Consider the following 21,663-nt stretch of genomic DNA (forward strand, 5'->3'; position numbering starts at 1 on the left):
ACTTTAGGAAATAAGCCCTTAGATTGTTTATCAAAAATGTGACCCCTACAAGGTTTGAGATAATATTGTAACACATCAAATTTGGATATCCATACACAATGTCTGGAAGCTTCAAAAGAAGTGTGGAAAAGAGGGTCTGAAGAGTCGAGAGGGTATTAGATGATGGTTTGACTAGAAACAATGGGCAAAGTTATGGGGAAAAGACAGGGGAATGGCACTAAGTCAGAAAGCTCATTTGGAGTGCCAGTGCGGACATGGCGGACCAATTGGCCTTCTCCTGCACCCTAACAGTTCTGTGATTCTGAGATGCCGTGAAGGGTAAAGCAACCATCTATTGTCAGGATTATGATATGTGACCATTCTAGCGTCTTGCAGAACCATATCAGTGCAGGCAGAAATCTGGAACAATTGGTTCAGCTATTTGTTATAGAGCCCACCCACTTTTCCCTTTAATTAATTACAATGGAAAAGGAAATTGGGCAGAGATGTGTTGTGTGAGGCTGTATATTAGGATGAATGTGTTACACATTGCAAATCCAAACCTGCACTATGATTGAAAGTTACCGCCATATCTGTTAATATCCGATGGAAGGGAAAAATTAAGGCAAGAGTTATGTTTCCTCTGAAAAATTATGCATTGGCAATCAGAAAGAAAAAGAACAAGATGATCAGAAATGCTTAATTGGAATGAACAGCATTTATTTCCTCTGAGGAACAATGGACTAAGATAGACCATGACTAGAATAATTGTGACACACTGAACTGTGCTGATCTACTGAACGGACCATAGGTTCCTTACAATGCTGAAGGAGGCCATTCGGCCCATTGAGTCTTCACCAACCCTCCGAAAGAGCACCATATCAAGCCCCCCCCCCCCCCCCGCCCTATCCCCATAACCTAAACTGTACATCCCTGGACACTAATGATAGTTTAGCATGGTTAATCTACCTGACCTCCATATCTTTAGACGTTGGGCAGAAACCAGAGCACCCGGCAGAAACCCATGCAGACACGGGGAAAAAGGGCAAACTACACACAGACTATCACCCGAGGCCAGAATCGAGCATAGGTCTCTGGAACTGTGAGGCAGCAGTGCTAACCACTGTGCAATCATGATGCATAGAAACGTGTTACGACACCCTGGGCTAGAGAGTGGTCAATTCCAGACCCACTTGCCCCCAAAATCACAACACAAGTGAAGTAACCAATAATTCTTAGACAAATACCCAGTCTTTGGTCCCTGCCTGCCAAATAATTACAGTCACCAGGTTTGTAAGTTTAAACACAATTACTGTTTATTTATAACAAGAATCATATTGAAATATGCAGCAAATGCAAATGGTTAACTATTATCTAATTCCTAATTCCCCACTTTAACTTCCCCCCCATTCTCTACAGGCACACGCAAGACAGACAAACTCAGAGGGCAAGAAAATGAGTTTTAAAAAGCCCAGGTAAGAGAGAGAAAAAGTCTTTATTTCAGATGGGAGGTTCCAGCACCTTGCTCCTCTTCAAACTTCGCTTTCTGTTTGAGGTGCACTGTACATTCATTCAGGTATCTGTAGTTTCAGGAATATAGCACTCACAGCCTTTCTGGAGAGAGAGATAGTGTGTTCTTCTCTTTATTTGCAGCTTGTAATGGCTTCCTTGTAGATTCATTCATTCAGGGTCTCTGATGCTCAGAAATATAACATTGTCAGCCTTTCGGGAAATAAACATGGAGGAGCGAGCATAGGTCCTGATCTGTTTGTGTCTAGGATTCAAATTGAGCTTTGCACTTTAAAAAATCATTCTCCTAGGACAATATCCAACCACCACCTGTTACCAGGCAGAATATAACCTTTTGGGCTAATTCGTTTCCCTCCCCAGCTAATCAATCAAACCAGGTCCCATCCCATCTCTCTTTCTGGGGCTGAAAGGTCTGAAGCTCCTGTTTAAATGAGGAAAAACTAGCAGAGTGTTCTCGCGTGTTACTTCTGAATTCCTCATTCTCTATGCTGGTTGACGTAAAGATACATGTCTGTTAATCACCCATGGTTCAAAAATGATAATGGCAAAATAAAAGAAAGGGGAAATAAGGGAATAAACAGGAAGCACCCTCAGAAAAGAATCATATTTATATAAAAGCATGTGCTGGAACATACGATCCACTGCTTCAACTAGGATTTTTTCAATTAAATTTTACTATTCATTTTTGTAAGGCTATTATGAATGGCGATATGAACATTTGGGTGGTTTGTTTTCAAGCTTTGTATTAAGGTTACTTTTGTTATTTGATTTTAAAAAGGTGTAACATTCTGTCAAATATATCCTGCACCTCGAGGAACTTTGGCTCAGAGTAATTGAGCTGGAGACTGAGCTGTAGATACTGTGACACATCAGGGAGAGGGCAAGTTACCTGAAGGTCCCAGGAGGCTGCCACATCCCTCAGCATAAGGCCTTCTGATTTTGTCAGTGGTCAAGGACAAGGGGGTGTGACTGTGAATGAAGCAGGTAAGGTGGACCCATAGGGGAGGAGTGCAGGAGCCTCAGCCTTTGCAATTGGCCAATAGTTTTGTCGAAAGTTGGGACTGTACTGTTGGATAGTCTACGCCTGAACTGCTGTGACCAGTGTTCCAGCGGGTTGCATAATGAGGGAAGTAGAGAGGGTTTTAAACAAAGTGCTGGGAGCAAAAGATAAAATTTGTATTAAACTTAAAAAAAACATTTTGGACAGTTGGGCGACATGTCAAAGGATAGGATAGAATATAAAAAACAGCAAAGGATGACCAAAAAAATTGATAAGGAGGGAAAAATTAGAGCACAAATGAAAGCAAGCTTAAAATATAAAGCTGACGGCAAGAGTTTCTGCAGGTGTGTTAAAAACAAAAGAGTTGACAAAGTGATTATTGGTCCCATCAAAAGTGAGTCTGGAGAATTAATAATGGAATATAAGGATCTGGCAGATTAATTGAATGAATATTTTGCATTTGCGTTCAGTAGACAGCAGACAAGTACCATCCCATGAATAGCTGTAAATCAGGAAATGGAAGGGACGGAGGAACTCAGGAAATTTATAGTCACCAGGGAAGTGATGCCGAGCAAATAGATGGAGCTGCGGACTTATAATATGCGGGCTGACTTCATGTTAGGGTCTTAAAAGAAGTGTCTTGTGAAATAGCGAATAGGTTCATTTTCCAAAATTCCCAAGATTCAGGGAATGTTCCATTAGATTGGAAAACAGCGAATGGAACTAATTGAGTTAAAAAGGGAGAGAGACAGAAAACAGGAAACTACAGGCCAGTTAGTCTAATATCTGTCATGAGAAAAATGTTGGAAGCCATTATTAAACATGCTGTAGGAGGGAGCTTGGAAGAGATTAGGGTAATCAGGCAGAGTCAACATGGTGTTGTGAAAGGGAAATCAAGTTTAACCAATTAATTGGAATTATTTGGAAGAGTCACATTTGTTGTGGATAAAGGGGAGCAGGAGGCATACTGTACATTGACTTCTGGAAGGCATTTGATAAGGTGCCACAGCTATTTTGAAATATAAAATCTCATGGTGTAGGGGGTAACTTATTGGAATTGATTGAAGGTTGGCTAGTTAACAGGAAAGAGAGAGTTGGCTAAAATGGGTCTTTTTGTGAATGGCAGGATGTGGTGAGTAGTGTGTCACAGGGATAGTGCTGGGGCCTCAACTTTTTCACAATTTATGTAAATGAATTGGATGAGGGGACTGAAGATATGATCGCTAAATTTGTCGATGACACAAAGATCGAGAAGAAGGAGGCTACAAATGAATACAGATAGATTAAGCGAGTGGGCCAAAGCCTAGCAGAAGGAGCATAATGTGGGTAAATGTGGAATTGTCCATTTTGGAAGGAAAAATACAAAATAAACATGTTATCTAAATGGTGAGAGATTGCACAACTCAGATATGCAGAGGGATCTGTGTGTCCTCGTACACGAATCATGAAAGTACAACACGTAATTAGGAAAGCTAATAGAATATTATCAGATACCATCAGGGAGTTGAATACGGAAGTAGGGAGGTTATGCTTCAGTTATGCTTCAGTTATACAGGGCATCTGGAGTGCTGTGTACAGTCCTGGTCTCAATTAAGGAAGGATGTAAATCCATTAGAAGCAGTTCAGAGAAGGTTTGCTGGACTAATACCTAGGACGGGTGGGTTTTCTTTTGAGGAGATGTTGGACAGGCTAAGCTTGTGTCTGCTGGAGTTTAGAAGAGTAAGAGGTGACTTGATTGAAACAAGTAAGATCCTGAGGCGTCTTGGCAGGGTTGACATGGAGTTTCCTTTTATGGGAGATATTGCTGTTTAAAAATAAGTGGTCACCCGTTTAGGACATAGTCTTTGTATCTTTCTTCCTTAAAATGTGGTGGAAACTGCGTTTTTGGATATTTTTGAGGTAGAGCTAGAGAGCGTCTTGATTAACAAGGGGGTGAAATGTTCTCGAGGGTAGACAGAAACATGGAACTGAGGTTACAATCGGATCAGCCACGATCTTATTGAATGGTGGAGCAGGGTTGAGGGCCGACTGTCCACACTCTTCCTCTGAAAGCTCGTGTGAATTTTCACTGAGTTAGGATGAGTTGACAGCCCTTTAAAAATGGAGGACTGGTCCAGATTCCAAGAGTGCCACCCCCTTTCCTGGGATGTCTGATTTTTCGGAGTGCCTTTAAGGGATGCAGCCTGGTTCCCTTCAAAATCCAGCAGCTGGCACTCCCCATCTGGCTGGCTCCATTGCGGAGACAGGCAGGTCTTATTCCTTTATAATTTTCACAGAATGGGCTGGGTTTTTAAAGAGTTCACGATCCCTCAGTGAAGTCATGATCCCTGGTCTGCACGAACTATGTTTAAAAGGTGAGTTCAGAAGGTCCTCCTCGTGCCCCTTATGACTGGTTAAGATCCCTAACCCTCCCTCATGCCCCCTTCTATGACATGCTGCACCCCTCCACTTTATGTGTGCTTGACTGAGAGACCAGCCATCCATTACTATTGATGAAACAGTTATTACCTAGCAAAAACATTGGTTGATTGACAGCTCAGGCTCTCTGATCTCTGCTGTCAATTTCACAATGTTTATTTAAACACTATTAAGTGGTTTCCAGGGCATATGATTTCCATTATTGATGATCTGAAAAGTCCAGAAGATGAATATTTTTGTTGTCTTCAAGTGAAATTACTTTTTTTAAGATAATGGAACATTATGAATGAATTACTGTTTTAAAGCTATTCCTTTACACATCCTACTGTCAGTATAAGGCACACTGGCTCATTGTATAATGGGCCAATGTGAATAGCATGGCATAGGGGACATGCGAGGCTATAGAGGGTGGGTGGAGTGTCATTGCCTGGCATGGGGGCATAAGGGGCCAAAGCGGATGAGTGGGCAGGCATGAGATGGCATGGATGGAGAACGGGAGTGTGTTCAGTGTAAGGGGGGGTTGTGAAGGGTAAGGTCTGGAGGGCCATTGTGTTTTTATCTTAACTTGAATGAAGTCCCAAAGCGTCAGTATGGGCCTTTTAAACAGCATATCTCACTGCAGGGTAATTTGTGGCTTCCTCCAAACTCTTTCCGAGGTTGGCTGGCCTGACACCAGCCCACACCAACCCACTGTCAATGACGGTACCATCTTTGTGGTTAGTTTCTCTGGAGGTGGACAGACCAGGCGTGCACTTTCCCAATTCCCACTACCCCACTCTGTGATGAATATCCAGGCCAGCATAAGTGAATAGAAGGACAGGTTGAATGATTTACTCCTGTTCTTATGGTCCTTTGTGAGGTCACTCTGCTTACAATTGTATGCCAATTTCTTCTGAAATTAAATAAGTAAGGCAACGATTTGCAGTAGAGGAATATGGTGTAATAATAATAATCTTCATTATTGTCAGAAGTAGGCTTAAATTAACACTACAATGAAGTTACTGCAAAAATCCCCTGGTTGCCACATTCCGTGAGCATGTTGGGAGGGTGGGGGGAGGGGGGATAGCGGGGTGGGGTAAAGCAAATAAAGAGTCATGTAGGGATGTTTAAAATTTATTATGTGCCATTCATAGCTATAGTACAGGCTTAACTATAGCCCAACATGAAGGGTTAATCATGTGGGTAATGAAAACCTGCTTCATATTCAAAAATGATTTTTAATGTTGACTTGCTGGAAAATCGTGAAGGATTTAAAAAAAAAAATAGATTAAAGCCACGTTCAAGTGACTTGAGCTTGCAGCCAAAGATGGCTCCACAATTTGTATCACTGTACCTGCACATTCAAAAACCATTGAGATGATCTGCAAACCTGCCAAAGACAATGACCACAGGTGAATGTGAATGAACCACATCTCCTATTCCATTAGCGCAGATACTCACCTGGGTACTTGATTGGGGACAAGTCAGTAGGTATGATCACTTGGATAACGGGACACTGGCTGAGACAGACATTCTAGATATCATAAAATCAGGCTAAAATTGGAATACACTAGCCGTGACATGATTTGGGTCCCAGGGAAATTGGAGAGAGAAGATTGTATGACAAGCGCACCTTTTGTGTGTTTTAAGCACCTGCTCTCTCTTCAGAACAAGACAAGCAGCTGAAATGTTGAAGAAACAAGACACAGAGTAGGTTCCCCCCTCTCTTCAACAAACGTAGAAGCTTTTGAAACCTGTCTGCTGATTGTGATTAACTCAGGTGGCACAGATAGAGCTTCTTAAAAGAAGAAATGAGAGCAAGGTTCTGAGTTAAAACCAGGACCACATGTCTGTCCTTGACCTGCTGCAATGCTCCATCGAAGGCTGGAACAAGCTGAAGGAGCAGCATCGCATCTTCTGGTTGGGCACGTTGCAGTCCTCGCCACTCACTGTTGATTTTCATCTGTCTCCTCCATCTTCTATCTGTTTAAATCTTCGATGTTTAAAGATATTACATACATGTATTGCCTCAATGCAAAACACTCCGCTCCCACTCTCACACCAGACCATCTGTTGTTTGTTATTAAAGTTGCTACTTCTTGTTGCAGTTTCTTTCACTCTATCATTCTCCCTCCTTTCAGTTCTGATGATGGGTCCGTGGCATGAAACGTTAACTCTGAATAGTTGCCTCAGGAGCCAGTACCTTCCGCTGCTACCGCCTGCAGGAAAGAATCCTCCGAGGAAACATTACTGTTCTCATAACTCCCGGGCGGGATACACAGGCCTCCCATCTGCATGTTTGTCGGTGGCGGGAGAGCAGCGAGCCGTTCGTTGTCAAGGGGATCATCATGTCCCGCCTCTGTCAATGGGAATTCCCATTGGAGCCACCCTACACCGCTGGAAAACCCATGGCAGGGGATGCGCTGCCAGCGGGACCAGGGAATCCCTCTGGCATGAACATCCGGAGAATCCTAGGTCCCTACCTCTGCTTTTCTAACGGGCAGAGTTGTCATTTGCATTGCTGCAAAAATAGAAGAAAAGTAAGCATTTGAGATACTATTGAACCACATTGAGAAATAAAACTAAACACTTGCCATACACTTACTTGTCACTCTCCTTGAGCTAGGGTGAAGACAGGAACCTGCAGAGTGCCTTGAACCATTACACTATTATTACACCCAACTTGCCAGGGGGTCCAGCTGCATGCATTCGTTGTACATGTGAATTCCCCCAGAATGTACACCTGCTTATCTCCATATTAGTGAGTCCTAGGTCAAGCATAATCTTATTAAATAGCGGAAAGAGTTGCGAGGGCTGAATGGCCTACTCCTATTCCTATTTCTTCTGCTCTTATATTAACTCACTGTATAACATTGAATGTAACTATTTGCTGGTGAATGGTTTTATTTTCTATAATGGTGTTGTGGTCATCGAGGAAATTCAGGCCCAATCTCTTTGGTACAATGATGCTGGCCGCTCCTTCAAATGAACTAAACATCTTACATTTACGGCTATTGACCAATTTATGACATACAATTACCTAACCTTTAAATTTAACAATTTTACGCTCCTGTGACTGAATCTGGATATTTATGTCTTTTGCACATTTTAGCCATCTGCGCCTCTGCAATCTTTTCAAAGACAGAATGATAAAATACTTGCTAAGACAAAGCCAGACAGAAACTGTTCAGCAGCATTATTTCACAGCGAGTAGCAACATTTATAATTGGACTCACTGTTGAATACAAATCTTTACATAATCACACAAAATAGCGAACATGTGTCCTCATATCACTGGGTCATCTTACAACTGAAACAAACATCTTCAATTTGTCCCCCTTCATTCCAATCTGATGAAAACTCACATTTAAAGAGATCTGACTGATTCTGATTATTCCTCTCTTTGTTTCATGTCCCTGTGTTCACAAGCCAGCCTGGCCAAGAGCTCGGGACCACATGCCTCTCAACTCAGTTGGTATCAGACGTTTATCAATTACTCAGAGAAGCTAATTGCTTACGAGCATTTGGAAAATGAACATTTTCAATACATTAGCCCATTAGTATTCCAATCAGCTTGTTATGAAATGCATTTTTTCTTTTTAAAAAAGGGGACAGCATGCATGAATATATTTTCCTATAAAAACCAGCACTAAAATACAACTTTTTTCCCAAATTATTCCAGTGGAAAATATGTAAAAGTCCTAAAATGCGACAAATATGCTTGGTGCAAAATTCTATCTTTAATTTCTTTTGATTGTTGGCATTTCTACAATCAGGTTTCATAATACCTCGACACTGTTGTGAACATGTTCCTCTCGTCTGTCACGGAAAAGACCAGTCACTATTTATGCTGGCATTCATTTAGTTAGTGTCAGGTGTTGACGGCGTTTTACACAATCCAGGTCAGGTTTGAAGATGCTGTAGTCTGATATCACCAAGGTCATCTTTTCTCAAAGTGTTTTAACAGAATAGATCAAAATTTTTTGACAGACTAGGAGTGTGTCAGGAGGAAGATAGAATTGTACAATGGCTTCAACAATGACAATTAAGTTATTATGTTACAATCTGCGCTCGCATTATCCAAAAGCATTTAAAGCAATGTAACGACAGCGAAAACAGCAATCAATTTATATTCATTTTCTAAATGGGAAAATGCTTGGGAAATCAGAAGCACAAGGGACTTTTGAGTTCTTGTTCAAGATTCTCTTAAGGTTAACGTGCAGGTTCAGTCGGCAGTTAAGAAGGCAAATGCTACGTTAGCATTTATGTCGAGAGGGCTAGAATACAAGACCGGGGATGTACTTCTGAGGCTGTATAAGGCTCTGGTCAGACCCCATTTGGAGTATTATGAGCAGTTTGGGGGGCCCACATCTGAGGAAGGATGTACTGGCCTTGGAAAGTGTCCAGAAGAGGTGCACAAGAATGATCCCTGGAATGAAGAACTCGTCGTATGAGGAATGGTTGAGGACTCTGAGTCTGTAATCGTTGGGATTTAGAAGGATGAGGAGGGATTTAATTGAAACTTACAGGAAACTGCGAGGCCTGGATAGAGTGGACGTGGAGAGGATGTTTCCACTAGCAGTTAAAACTACAACCAGAGGACACCACCACAGACTAAAGGGATGATCCCCTAAAGGGATGATCCAATAGAGATGAGGAGGAATTTCTTCAGCCAGAGGGTGGTGAATCTGAGGAACTCTTTGCCGCAGAAGGCTGTGGAGGCCAAATCACTGAGTGTGTTTAAGAAATGGAATGAAATGAAATGAAATGAAAATTGCTTATTGTCATGAGTAGGCTTCAATGAAGTTACTGTGAAAAGCCCCTAGTCGCCACATTTCGGCGCCTGTTCGGGGAGGCTGGTACGCGAATTGAACCATGCTGCTGGCCTGCCTTGGACTCTTTAAAAACCAGCAATTTAGCCCAGTGTGCTAAACCAGCCCCTAAGACAAAGATAGATAGGTTCACCCTATCAGGTATTATAGGGAGAATGCAGGAGATTGGGAATGAGAAACATATCAGCCATGATTGAAATGGTGGAGCAGACTCGATGGCCAAATGGCCTAATTCTGCTCCGATGTCTTATGGTCTTATGGTTAGGGCAATGTGCTCAAGTTTGAGAAAGGACGTACTGGGACTGGAGGGTGTGCAGAGGAGATTCACTAGGTTAATCCCAGAGCTGAAAGGGTTGGATTACTAGGAGAGGTTGAGTAGACTGGGACTTTTCTTTGGAATTTAGAAGGATGAGGGGGGATCTTATAGAAACATATAAAATTATGAAGAGAATAGATAGGATAGATGCGGGCAGGTTGTTTCCACTGGCGGGTGAAAGCAGAACTAGGGGGCATAGCTTCAAAATAAGGGGAAGTAGATTTAGGACTGAATTTCGGAGGAACTTCTTCACCCAAGGGGTTGTGAATCTATGGAATTCCTTGCCCAGTGAAGCAGTTGAGGCTCCTTCATTGAATGTTGTTAAGGTAAAAATAGATAGTTTTTTGAAGAAGAAAGGGATTAAGGGTTATGGTGTTCGGGCCGGAAAGTGGAGCTGAGTCCACAAAAGATCAGCCATGATCTCATTGAATGGTGGAGCAGGCTCGAGGGGCCAGATGGCCTACTCCTGCTCCTAGTTCTTATGTTCTTATGTTAAAGTCCAACAGGTTTGTTTCAAACATTAGCTTCCGGAGCATTGCTCCTGAGGAAGGGTGGGTAGGGCGCTCTATCCAAGAGCCGGTGCAGACTCGATGGGCCAAATGGCCTCCTTCTGCACTGTAAATTCTATGATTAGTCCAGGTCCCCGGATTACAAGTCCAGTAACATAACCAATATGTCCTCATACCCTTTAATGAAATGAAAATCGCTTATTGTCACGAGTAGGCTTCAATGAAGTTACTGTGAAAAGCCCCTAGTCGCCACATTCCGGCGCCTGTCCTGGGAGGCTGGTACGGGAATCGAACCATGCTGCTGGCCTGCTTGGTCTGCTTTAAAAGCCAGCGATTTAGCCCAATGAGCTAAATCAGCCCCTGTATCATGTACCCTTATCATGAAAATGAAACTTTGCAGCAAAATGGATCTCGCAGTGCAAATAATAGCTAATAATAACTAATAATGTCATAGTGATATGACGAAAATAACATGATTCCAAGTATTACAAATGAAATGAAAAATGAATCTATGGATCTATGAACTGTCTTGTCTGAAGAGGATTTACTCCAACATTTTTCAAAATATGTAAGCTCATCGAGCAAAATAGCAACAACAGTGATGTAATTTCACTTGTTGGCATATTTTAAAACCAGGGATTGTACTGAAGGGTTTATTTTTCTGATAAACATCTGCTGAAAGCTTCTCTGAAGCGATAGTTACAAAGGGTAAATATTCCAAAAGAAACTGACTGACAGGTTTTCAGAGGAAGATTACAGTAAAGTGGCTGCCTACAATTCCGACGTAACCTGGAGGAACTTAAGAAAAGTGATCCTTCTGTCGTACCGGCTTCCTGCACACCAGGTTTTATATCATGGATTTGTTCCGTTTGGCATAGCCAACAATTCTCAAGTCCTAACCTTTACGCAAAGCAGCTAGTCTCCCAAAAACCTTTAAGCAGGTCATGTGCATGTCATTGTCTACAATTGGTCATTTTCAAGCTGATGGCTCAAGTTGAGCTGTTAAGGAATTGCCACAGTCTATGAAAGGTTTAACTCAAATAAAATACAGCACAAATAAAATAAAAAGTCTTCCGTGAGAAGTACACATTATTTTCATAGATACAGAGAGACAAGCATGAGGGCTTGAACCACAGGCTTTCTAGACAGCTAACTAGGCTTAAACTGACAACGTGAAACCACTTTACAGAAAAGCAAGTTATTTTGATTCTAAAGAATGTCGCAGACAAAGAACCTCAGAAATATAACACACAATAAGCGTCTTATTCTCAAACCAATAGATTTTCTTTCTGTTCGAGACTCAGGTAAACAAGTAGTCAGACCTGCAAAATTGCAAGGACGTTGAATCTTCTCAATGAGAGGGTTGGGTTCTTCTCAGATCTCCCCATAAAAACTGAAATAAAGTCAGATGAAGCCACCCTTTAGGTTTTTGATTGTAAGTATAAAACTAATTGGTCATTTGTTTGGATGTCTTAACTATTTTCATTCTTCAGTGGATTTGAGATTTGAAGTTCAGTAGATTAATTAGCTTATCGTGTGTTTAAACTTTTGTAATTTTCAGAATAGTATTATAATGTAAGGTGAGATGCAAACTTATAATAAAGTACTAGAGAGGGTGCGGAGGAGATTCACCAGGATGTTGCCTGGGTGGAGCGTTTCAGCTATCAAGAAAGACTGGATGGACTGGGGTTGTTTTTCCTGGAGCAGAGGAGGCTCGGGGGGGATCTGATTCAGGCCTAAAAATCTATGAGGGATGTAGATAGGATGGATAGGAAGTTACTTTTCCCCTTCGTGGAGGGGTCAATAACCAGGGGGCATATATTTAAGGTATGGGGCAGGAGGTTTAGAGGAGATGTGAGGAAAAACCTTTACACCCACAGGGTGGTTGGAATCTGGAACTCGCTGCCTGAAAGGATGGTAGAGGTGGGAACCCTCACAACATTTAAGAAGCATTTCGATGAGTACTTCAAGTTCCATATCACGCAAGGTATGGGCCAAGTGCTGTAAAATTGAATTAAAGTAAAGTGGTGCTGAATGGCCAGCAGGGACCGAAGAGGCTCTTTCTGTGCTGCAAAAACTCTATGACTATTATATTGGTCATTAAAAAAGCTGTTGTCTCATTCTGTAACCTCACAAACCCCATGGCCAGGATTTTGCAGCCTCGACATAGCCTGTCTACCCCTGATGGATAAAATAAGCCATTGACATCTCCATTCAGTTCAGCAAGAAACTAATATCCCACTGGACTGAAAGGGTTTCTCACGGTACAACAATGACAACACTTCAAAAATTATTCTAATAGCCATAAAATGCATAGGAGCAACCTGAGGTCATGAAATACTTCATCAGTGTGATTTCTATCCTATATAGTTGAGATCTAGTTAGTTCAACGTTTTGTTATTAGTGCTGAAGACCTTTAACACGCAAATAACTGATTTCAACATGTTGGATTCTCTGTTGTGTTGTGCCCTGAAGGATTTCATTTCTCTTACATGTTTCATTTTTCAAATTGTTGCACGTTCTGTGAAAGAAGCTGAACTGAATAAAGTTGCAGTAAACAGGAGGTCGCACCTCAACTCCAGGATATTGTTGCAGGAGTTACTCAGGGTAGTGTCCTCGGCTGCTTCTTCAATGACCTTCCCTCTGGCATACAATTAGAATTGGAGATATCCACTGATGATTACACAGTGCTCAGTTCCATTTGTAACTCCTCAGACAGCGGAATGTTTCTACAGCAGCAAGACCCAGGCAATATTCAAGCTTAGGCTGATATATGTTAACTAACAAGTGCCAGGTATTGTCCATCTCCAACAAAATAAGAATCTAATCCCTTCTCCTTGACATTCAAGAGCATTACAATTGCTGGCGTCCCCACTATCAACATCCTACCGGTTACTATTGACCAGAAATCGAACTGGAGTTGACACATAAATATTGGTGAGCCAACAGCAGCTGAGAGACTATAAATTCTCTATAACTCATTTCCTGATGGTTCAAAGCCCGTGTGCCTGTGATGGAATACTCCCCACTTGCCTCGATGAGTGCAGCTCCAACAGCACTCAGGAAACTTGTCACCAGAGAAAGCATCCTATCTGGTTGCATCACAGCCTGGTATGGCAACTGCTCAGCCTAATACCGCAAGAAACGTCAGAGAGTCGTGAGCACAGCCCAGTCCATCACACAAACCTGCCTCCCATCCATTGATTCTATCTACACCTCCCACTGTCTGGGGAAAGCGGGCAGCATAATCAAAGACTCCTCCCACCCGCTTATTCACTCTTTAACGTCTTCCATCGGGCAGGAGATACAGAAGTCTGAGAACACGCACTGACAGATCCAAAAACAGCTTCTTCCCCACTACTACCAGACTCCTAAACGACCCTCTTATGGACTGACCTGATTAATACTACACTCCTGTGTGCTTGACCCGATGCCGGTGTCTATGTATTTCATTGTGTATCTTGTGTTGCCCTATTAGGTATTTTATTTTTATTTTATTTTATTTTCATGTACTAAATGATCTGTTTGAGCTGCTCACAGAAAAATACTTTTCACTGTACCTCGGTACACGTGACAATAAACAAATCCAATCCAACCACCCAGGACAAAGCAGCCACCTTGACGGGCAACCAATTCACAAACATTCACTCCTTCATTACTGATGCAAAATGGCAATGGTGTATGCCACATGTTAGATTCGCTGCAGCAACTCACCAAGACTCCTCCAACAGCACTTCTGAAATACATGACCTCCAACACCTAAAAAGGACAAGGGCAGCAGACACATCGGAACACCACCATCTGGATGTTCCCCTACAAGTCACTCATCGCACTGACTTTGAAGTAGCACCATTCCTTCATTGTTGCTCGGTCAAAGTCCTGGAACTCCCTCCCAAAGAGCATTGCAGGTGTACCGACATGGATGGCCTCGGTTCAGGATGGTGGTTCTTTTCAAGGGCACTTAGTTACGGGCAATACATGCTCGTCTTAACTGCTTCATCCATATCCTATGAATGAATAAAAGAAAAGCAGATTTCTGCAGAGCATTTTCAAAATGGACATGAAATGATATGAAATTGCCAATGGCTCCATTTCTCTTTAAAAGTGTGTGGTTAGCACCGAAACACATTTCTAAATGTGGGACATTAGATTTTCAATCAATAAAATCATTTACAGATGTTCTGCAGCCTGGCATGTGCTGTGCTGGCCAATGAGATCTGTACAGTTTCAGCAAATTCACTTAATAGCCTTTTAGTTTTTAAGGGCGGTGGGCAGGGTGGGTGGGGGGGGTGGGGTGGGGGGGGGGGGGGGATAGTCAGAAGGAAATGGATACAGCAGCTAAAATGTTCTATAAAAAGTTGAAAAATTCTGATACAATTTATCAATTCTCAGTTTTTCACAAAGTTCTGATTAAAATGCGACTTTTAAAAACCCCTATCTGTAGTTTATGACTCCGAGAGTGTTTGTTTTTACATATTCTATTCACATCTGACGACACTTCAGAGTTGATACCATCTTTCTTACATATGCTGCAGTATCTGTTGAATTATTTATTCGCAGCATTTCTTATTGTCAGAAGCTCTGAAAAATATACCCTTGTCATTGCTCTAACATTTGATTCCTTAGGCCTTTATTTTTGAGAGGAATGTATTTGGGGGTGATTATTCAGAATGTCAGTAAACGTGCTGCAAAATAAGTGCATGAGTTAATGGTGTTAACATTGCTCTGTCGTTCCGAGATAATTTAGCAGGGGGTCCGCGATAACTCAGGTTGAACGAGAAACTTAGCTGCTTGTGGTTAATTAGTAATAGCCAAAGTAAGGCTGCATAATATGAGTTCATAAATGATGTACGTCACGTCCCTTGTGATTCACATTTAGACCTGCTTTAGCTATTGTTACAGAAAGTATGAATGTCATTCACACCAGGCGCAGTTGCAATTGCACTCTTTGAGGCAGGCTTGGAAAACATAGGAGGCATAGGGTGCAGTTTAATGACCAGGTTCTGCGTGGTGGGGTGGGGAAGCCCCCAGGGGGGGCAGCTTCGGTCGGGGTGGATCCCCGTGGGTGGGCGTTCCATGCAGCATGTGGTAGTTATTGCCCAGCTTCCCAATCAGACTGTGATGCCTGGACACTGTGCCTGAGCACTGCAAGATCCGAATACCCAGGGGCTAGGCCTCAGCACCAGGGACATTTCCGTGTCCAAAGGGTGGGTTTGTGCACCAGGGAGGGGACTAGTGCCCGATACAGGTAACATTACATCCAAGTGTCTGGGGTACATGATCTGGGGTCCAGCAATCAGGGGTCCCCTCTGCGGCCAGGGATGCATGGGCAGGGCATGTTGGATGGCAGGGGATATGGGAGCGGGGCGGAAGGGGGTAGCAATGGGGGAATGGAGGGTCCCCGGGTTGGGCGAAACCACTGATTGTCAGTCTCACACCCTCTCCAATTTCTCACAGATATTACACGGGATGGATGATACCTCGAACCCTGTGGAAGCTGCACTCGCAGTGCTGTTGGAAGGCCAGGCGGTGGAGAAGATGGCGGCAGCACCATCGACAGAGGCACAAGGCGGCTACCCATGTGTAGGACCCTGCCCCACATCCTGAGGACCCAACCGCCCATCAGGTCAAGGAGGGGCTGAGAGGGAGGGGCCAGTGACGGCCCAAGGTGTACAGGCATCGCTGTTCTTTTGAACAGATGACAGATAGCATGTACCGCAGGAGGATTTGCCTCAACAAGGGGATGGGAGCACCTGTGCCATATCCTCGCGGATTTGGCACCACGCGTAGGAAGAGGATTCATGCCCCTGGTGGCTGTCAAGGTCACTGCAATCCTGAACGTGTACGCCTCAGGATCATTTGAAGGCTCGAGCGGGGACCTGTTTGGCATCTCACAATCTACAGCCCACAAGTGCATCCGTGAGGTCAGGCAGTGAACTACATAAACTTTGACATGGGCCAGGCCCAACAAGATGCCCGGGCAACAGGATTCTCCGCCATCACCTGGATGGCCCAGGTCCAGAGGGTAATAAGTGGCACGCATGTCGCCTTGCGCTCACGGGCCACCAGGGAGTGTCTTTCATCAACAGCAAAGGGATCCAATCCCTGAATGTCCCAGCTTATATGCAACCACAACGTGAAGATCAGGCACTCGCCGGGAGTGTGCATGACAGCTACATCCAAGGCTGTCAGACCACCTCAGGATGGCCGGTTGGCTCATGGAGAATAAGGGGTATCCGCTGAGGATCTGGCTAATGACGCCAGTACAGAGGCCGGTGACCAATGTGGAGACCCGATACCAGAAGGCCCATGCGGCCAACCGGGCTGACATTGAGCGATGCATTGGACTCTTCAAAATGCGGTTCCGATATCACGACCGCTCTGGTGGCGTACTGCAGTACACTGCCCGGAGAGTCGCCCTCTTTGTCATGGTCTGCTGTGCCCTCCACAACCTGACACACCAATGGAGCGACGTGCTGGAGGTGGAGGGCAGGAACATGTGGCTACCATCGAGGAGGAGAGTGAGGAGGCGCTGAATCAGGAGGGAATTCGTCCATCATTTCCCCCCTCCCCGGTGATGGTCCCCCCACCAGGGCGGCTGCGGACTGAGTCCGCAGCCGCCACTCCGAGCTCCCGCCGGGTGGAACCATGAGTGAACCATGTCGGTGAGAACTCAGCCAGTTGTCGGCGGAGAATCTCCGCGGGGGCCTCTTTCAATGGCCCCCACCTGGCGCCACGTAGACCATGCGCGTGCGATTGGCGCGATTCTACGGTCCCCGGAAAATTGCGGGAGCGGCATCCGACCCGATCGCGGGTCTGACGCCCATTCTCCGCCCCCACGCTGAGGGTGATTGCGCCGTGCAGGCTCGGTGAATCCCGGCCCTACTGTCTCTCTCTCTGTCTCTGCCTCTCTTTCTCTCTTTACAGTCGAGTCACATTCCCCATATGAAAGTTGTATTTGTTTATATCTGAGTTTGGGTGCTAATAAATTGAAGTAGTCAGGAAGACTCATTCTCATTCTTTAGGTGCTAGATGTTATATACCTGTGACGGGAAATATCAAAAGATTGTTCTCCAACAGTCGGGGAGAAAGACTTTGCGACAATTCCAACCCAATGGTTACACATTGAGTATTTTATTTAATTAACACCACATGTTATAACATAACTAACAAATGAAATTGAATTAAGGCTTTGTTATTGCAGCAATAATGTTATTTACAGAGGCCTTATTATAAATGCCCTTTAATGACTCATTTTATGTGTTTATGTGAAGCTGTATTCTTCTTTCGCAAAAAGATGTTGCTCGTGACCTTGAGAATCCTGTTCGCAGAGGGCACCAGTTTGGTAAAACTCCAACAACAGTCATTTTAAATAGTTTATAATATTGTTCACACTTCACACATCAGGCATTGAGTAAGTACTAGTCTGTAGCTTTTCTGCAGTCAGTCGGAAGCTTCTTTTTCTCAAATATCATTCTTGAAGTTTGGCCATGTTGGCACAGTCACAGAGATGAAATTTGGGACCAGCATGGATGAGGTAACAAATTGACATCACTTTGGAGTATTTTTGGGGAGCTGAGTGAAAATGAAAAGGCAGCCCAGGTCCATGAATATATTATGCAAATTAAAAACCATTGAATAACAAGAAAATGCCGACGAATGATGTAAATCATTCTGTTCGGTTCTGCTGACCCTATATTCACATGCCTGTTAATCTGACCTGCCGTACTGTGCAATGGACTTAATCAGACATTCATTTTTCACAAAAATCAAGGACTGCTGTCGCGTGCATTCAACGTTTTTTTTTTCAAACTGATTTTCGTCTTCGATTAATTTACATGTTTCTTTCTGAAATATCAAAGGATACATTTTAATTTGTGCTGCCTGAGCGGAAGACACCACTGGATGTAACAGAGAAGAAAATTGGGGGGGGGGGGGCAGCACGGTGGCACAGTGGTTAGCATTGCTGCCTCTCGGCGCCGAGGTCCCAGGTTCGATCCCGGCTCTGGGTCACTGTCCGTGTGGAGTTTGCACATTCTCCCCGTGTTTGCATGGGTTTCGCCCCCACAACCCAAAGATGTGCAGGGTAGGTGGATTGGCCATTCTAAATTGCCCCTTAATTGGGTAAAGATGAATTGGGTACTCTAAATTTATTAACAAAAAGAGAAGAAAATTGGCTAAATTACACTCCCATTAGGGCAGCAGGGTGTCACAATGTTTAGCACTGCCACCTCACAGTGCCAGGGACCCGGGATCAATTGGGTGACTGTGTGGATTTTATATGTTCCCCCCGTGTCTGCGTGGGTTTCCTCCGGGCGCTCTGGTTTCCTCCCACAGTCCAAAGATGTGCAGGGTAGGTGGGTTCGCCATGTTAAATTACCCCTCAGTGTCCAAAAGGTTTCGGTGGTGTTGGGGGGATGGAGTGGGCGTGTGGCCGTAGGTCAGATCGTCCTTTAGAGGGTCAATACAGACTCGATGGGCCGAGTGGCCTCCTTCTGCACTGCAGGGATTCTATGATTCTATGATTGGCAAGCTGGTCTGAATTCCTTCCCATTGATTTCAAGGGAAATTGGGTGGGCTTTTCGAAAGAGTGCACTTATTGGAGCTCACGTTTCTCTGTGTTCTGTCAAACTGATGCTTTGGGCTCTGATGAAGCAGATAATAGTCCGACTCCATGTGAGTTTAGTTTAGAATTGATTTTAAATATGTGCTTAACTCTTGATGAAGCAATTCCACCTCTCAAACAGTAAAGTCACCTGATGGAACCCCCAACAACATCAAGGTAAATAAAATTGGACATGGTCCGATGACATTATTTCACGAAGAGCAAGGAATTTTCCAATCTACATTCCTCCTCAGCCAATAACATCAAAAGCATCACCTCATATGCCAGCATTGTGGGTATGTTACTGGACTAATAATTCATACAAAATGAGTTTAAATCCTCATTGGAGGACGTAAATTCAGTCAATATCAGCAACGATGACCATGAAACTACCAGGTTGTCACAAGTGACAATTGTGTAAGTGTTAGGGAATGCTAACATCCAGACTTCATTTGTTGTTGCTGAATCGAACTGGTGGAATTGCCTACTTAGCAGCGCTGCCATCAGACGGAGGGAGTCTCACCACCGCCTTCTCAAGGGCAATTAGTGATGTGCGAACAATCCTGGTTTATCCAACTACGCCCATATTCTGTGAATGAATAAAAACTAAATTTTCTGCTCATTCAGTTCTTGTTCCGGTGCACCATCTTCCCACATAAGATGAGGCGAGACCGTTGTAATCATATATATATGTAGGTATACAAGTGAAGGATTAATTATTACATCTCAGTGTAATTCAAACACTAGAGGGCACCCCCAGTTCCCAGTTAAATATCAGATCTCAGGGAATCTTGGGTAGTTCAGTAGAGGAACTGATCACAGATCTAGGAATACTTTAGGTGAGAGATAGAAGTAGCACGAGTTCATCATTAGTTAATATTAGGTTATAGATTACTGTGTTAATAGTTATAGCTCTGTAGAGTGTGCAGCCTCTATTTAATTTGATTGTTATTCAATAAATGAGTTTTGCTTCAACCTTAAGATTGCTAGTTTCTTTATCATCCACTCATCAAACCATTCTGGCTCTCAAAACAAAGAATAACGACATATTACATCAAAGTGTAATATAACAACCGTATCTCAAAATCTGGTGTGCAGCTTTGGTCTCCTTATTTAAGGAGTGATGTCAATGCGTTGGAGGCGGTTCAGAGGAGGTTTACTAGATTGACTCCTGGAGGTAGCGGGTTGTCTTATGAGGAAAGGTTGGACCGGCTGGGCGTGTTTCCACTGGAGTTTAGCAGAGAAGAGGGTGATTTGATTGACGTGTATGAGATCCACAACGGTCTTGACAAGGTGGATGTGGAAAGGATGTTTCCTCTTGTTGGGTGAGTTCAGAACTAAGGGGCACTGTTTTAAAATTAAGGTTCATTCTTATAGGACAGAGGTGAAGAGAGTTTTTTTCTCCCAGAGGACTGTGAGGCTTTGGAACTCTGTGTCTCAGAAGGCAGTGGAAGCGAGGCCATTGAAAGGTTTTATGGCCTGAGGTATAGATTCTTCAAAGGTTATCGGGGATAGATGGGAATCCAGAACTTGAAACACAAACAGATAAGCCATGATCTTATTGATTGACGAAGCAGGCTCGAGCGGCCGAGTGGCCTACTTCTGCGTCTATTTTTCATGTTCGCACAATACAAGGGTTTCACTTCAAAAGTAATCTAGTGGCTCATTTTAGGAACAAAATGTGTCAGAAAATTAAGATTATTTTTCTCTTTTTACTCAGAAAATGCTCCAGGCCCTTAAAGAGAAGTCCAACCAAATTTTCTTCATAAAGAAACCCAGAAAAAAACATATTAAATGTGTTTCTCTTTGCTGCCGTTATTGTGCAGTAGCTCCACAATGAGTCTCTCACCCTGCAGCAGACGTTATAAACCTGTCGCTTCTTAACAGCACAGGTGATAACTCCTGCATTCGCAAAGCAATTACGTTTGAAAAGTACGGAGGAGTTTCAAACAATCATTCAAATACTTTTTAGCCTTAAACTGTTGACACCAAACTGAACTTTTATTTTATGTAATGTGATGGAAGTGACAATTAAGTCGGTGATCTGATTTGCAATTTTATTGTGCAAATGGCGAAGATGTTTCAAATGTTTCAGATACTTTAAACACTCTTTTAACACCCCAAACCATGATGGCTCTGATAATGTTGGTGAATCAGAATGGAAAGGACTGAAGGCTGAGAAAATTTCTTCTTGGACCTCATCTAGGTGCCACTAAGCCTGCCTAACGTAGCCTATCCTTCAGGATCTAGCAGAATTTCATCCAGGCCAAGTTCCTCAGCTTGATGTTGAGGGAAAGGCTGTCAGAAGTAGGCCAATGTTTTGTGAATCAAGTGGAGTATTTCTGCTCCCCACGTCTCCACATCAAACAACATAAATTAAAGTTTGGGGCCCTTTTCTGAAACAACAGTGCCTCTAAGAGCTGCCCAAGACTGGAATAGTAATCCAGAGGCACGGACCAATGCTCTGGGAACATGGGTTCAAATCTAATTATGAA

The sequence above is a fragment of the Scyliorhinus canicula genome, chromosome 9 (assembly GCF_902713615.1).
Source record: "Scyliorhinus canicula chromosome 9, sScyCan1.1, whole genome shotgun sequence".
NCBI classification, from domain to species: Eukaryota; Metazoa; Chordata; class Chondrichthyes; order Carcharhiniformes; family Scyliorhinidae; genus Scyliorhinus; species Scyliorhinus canicula.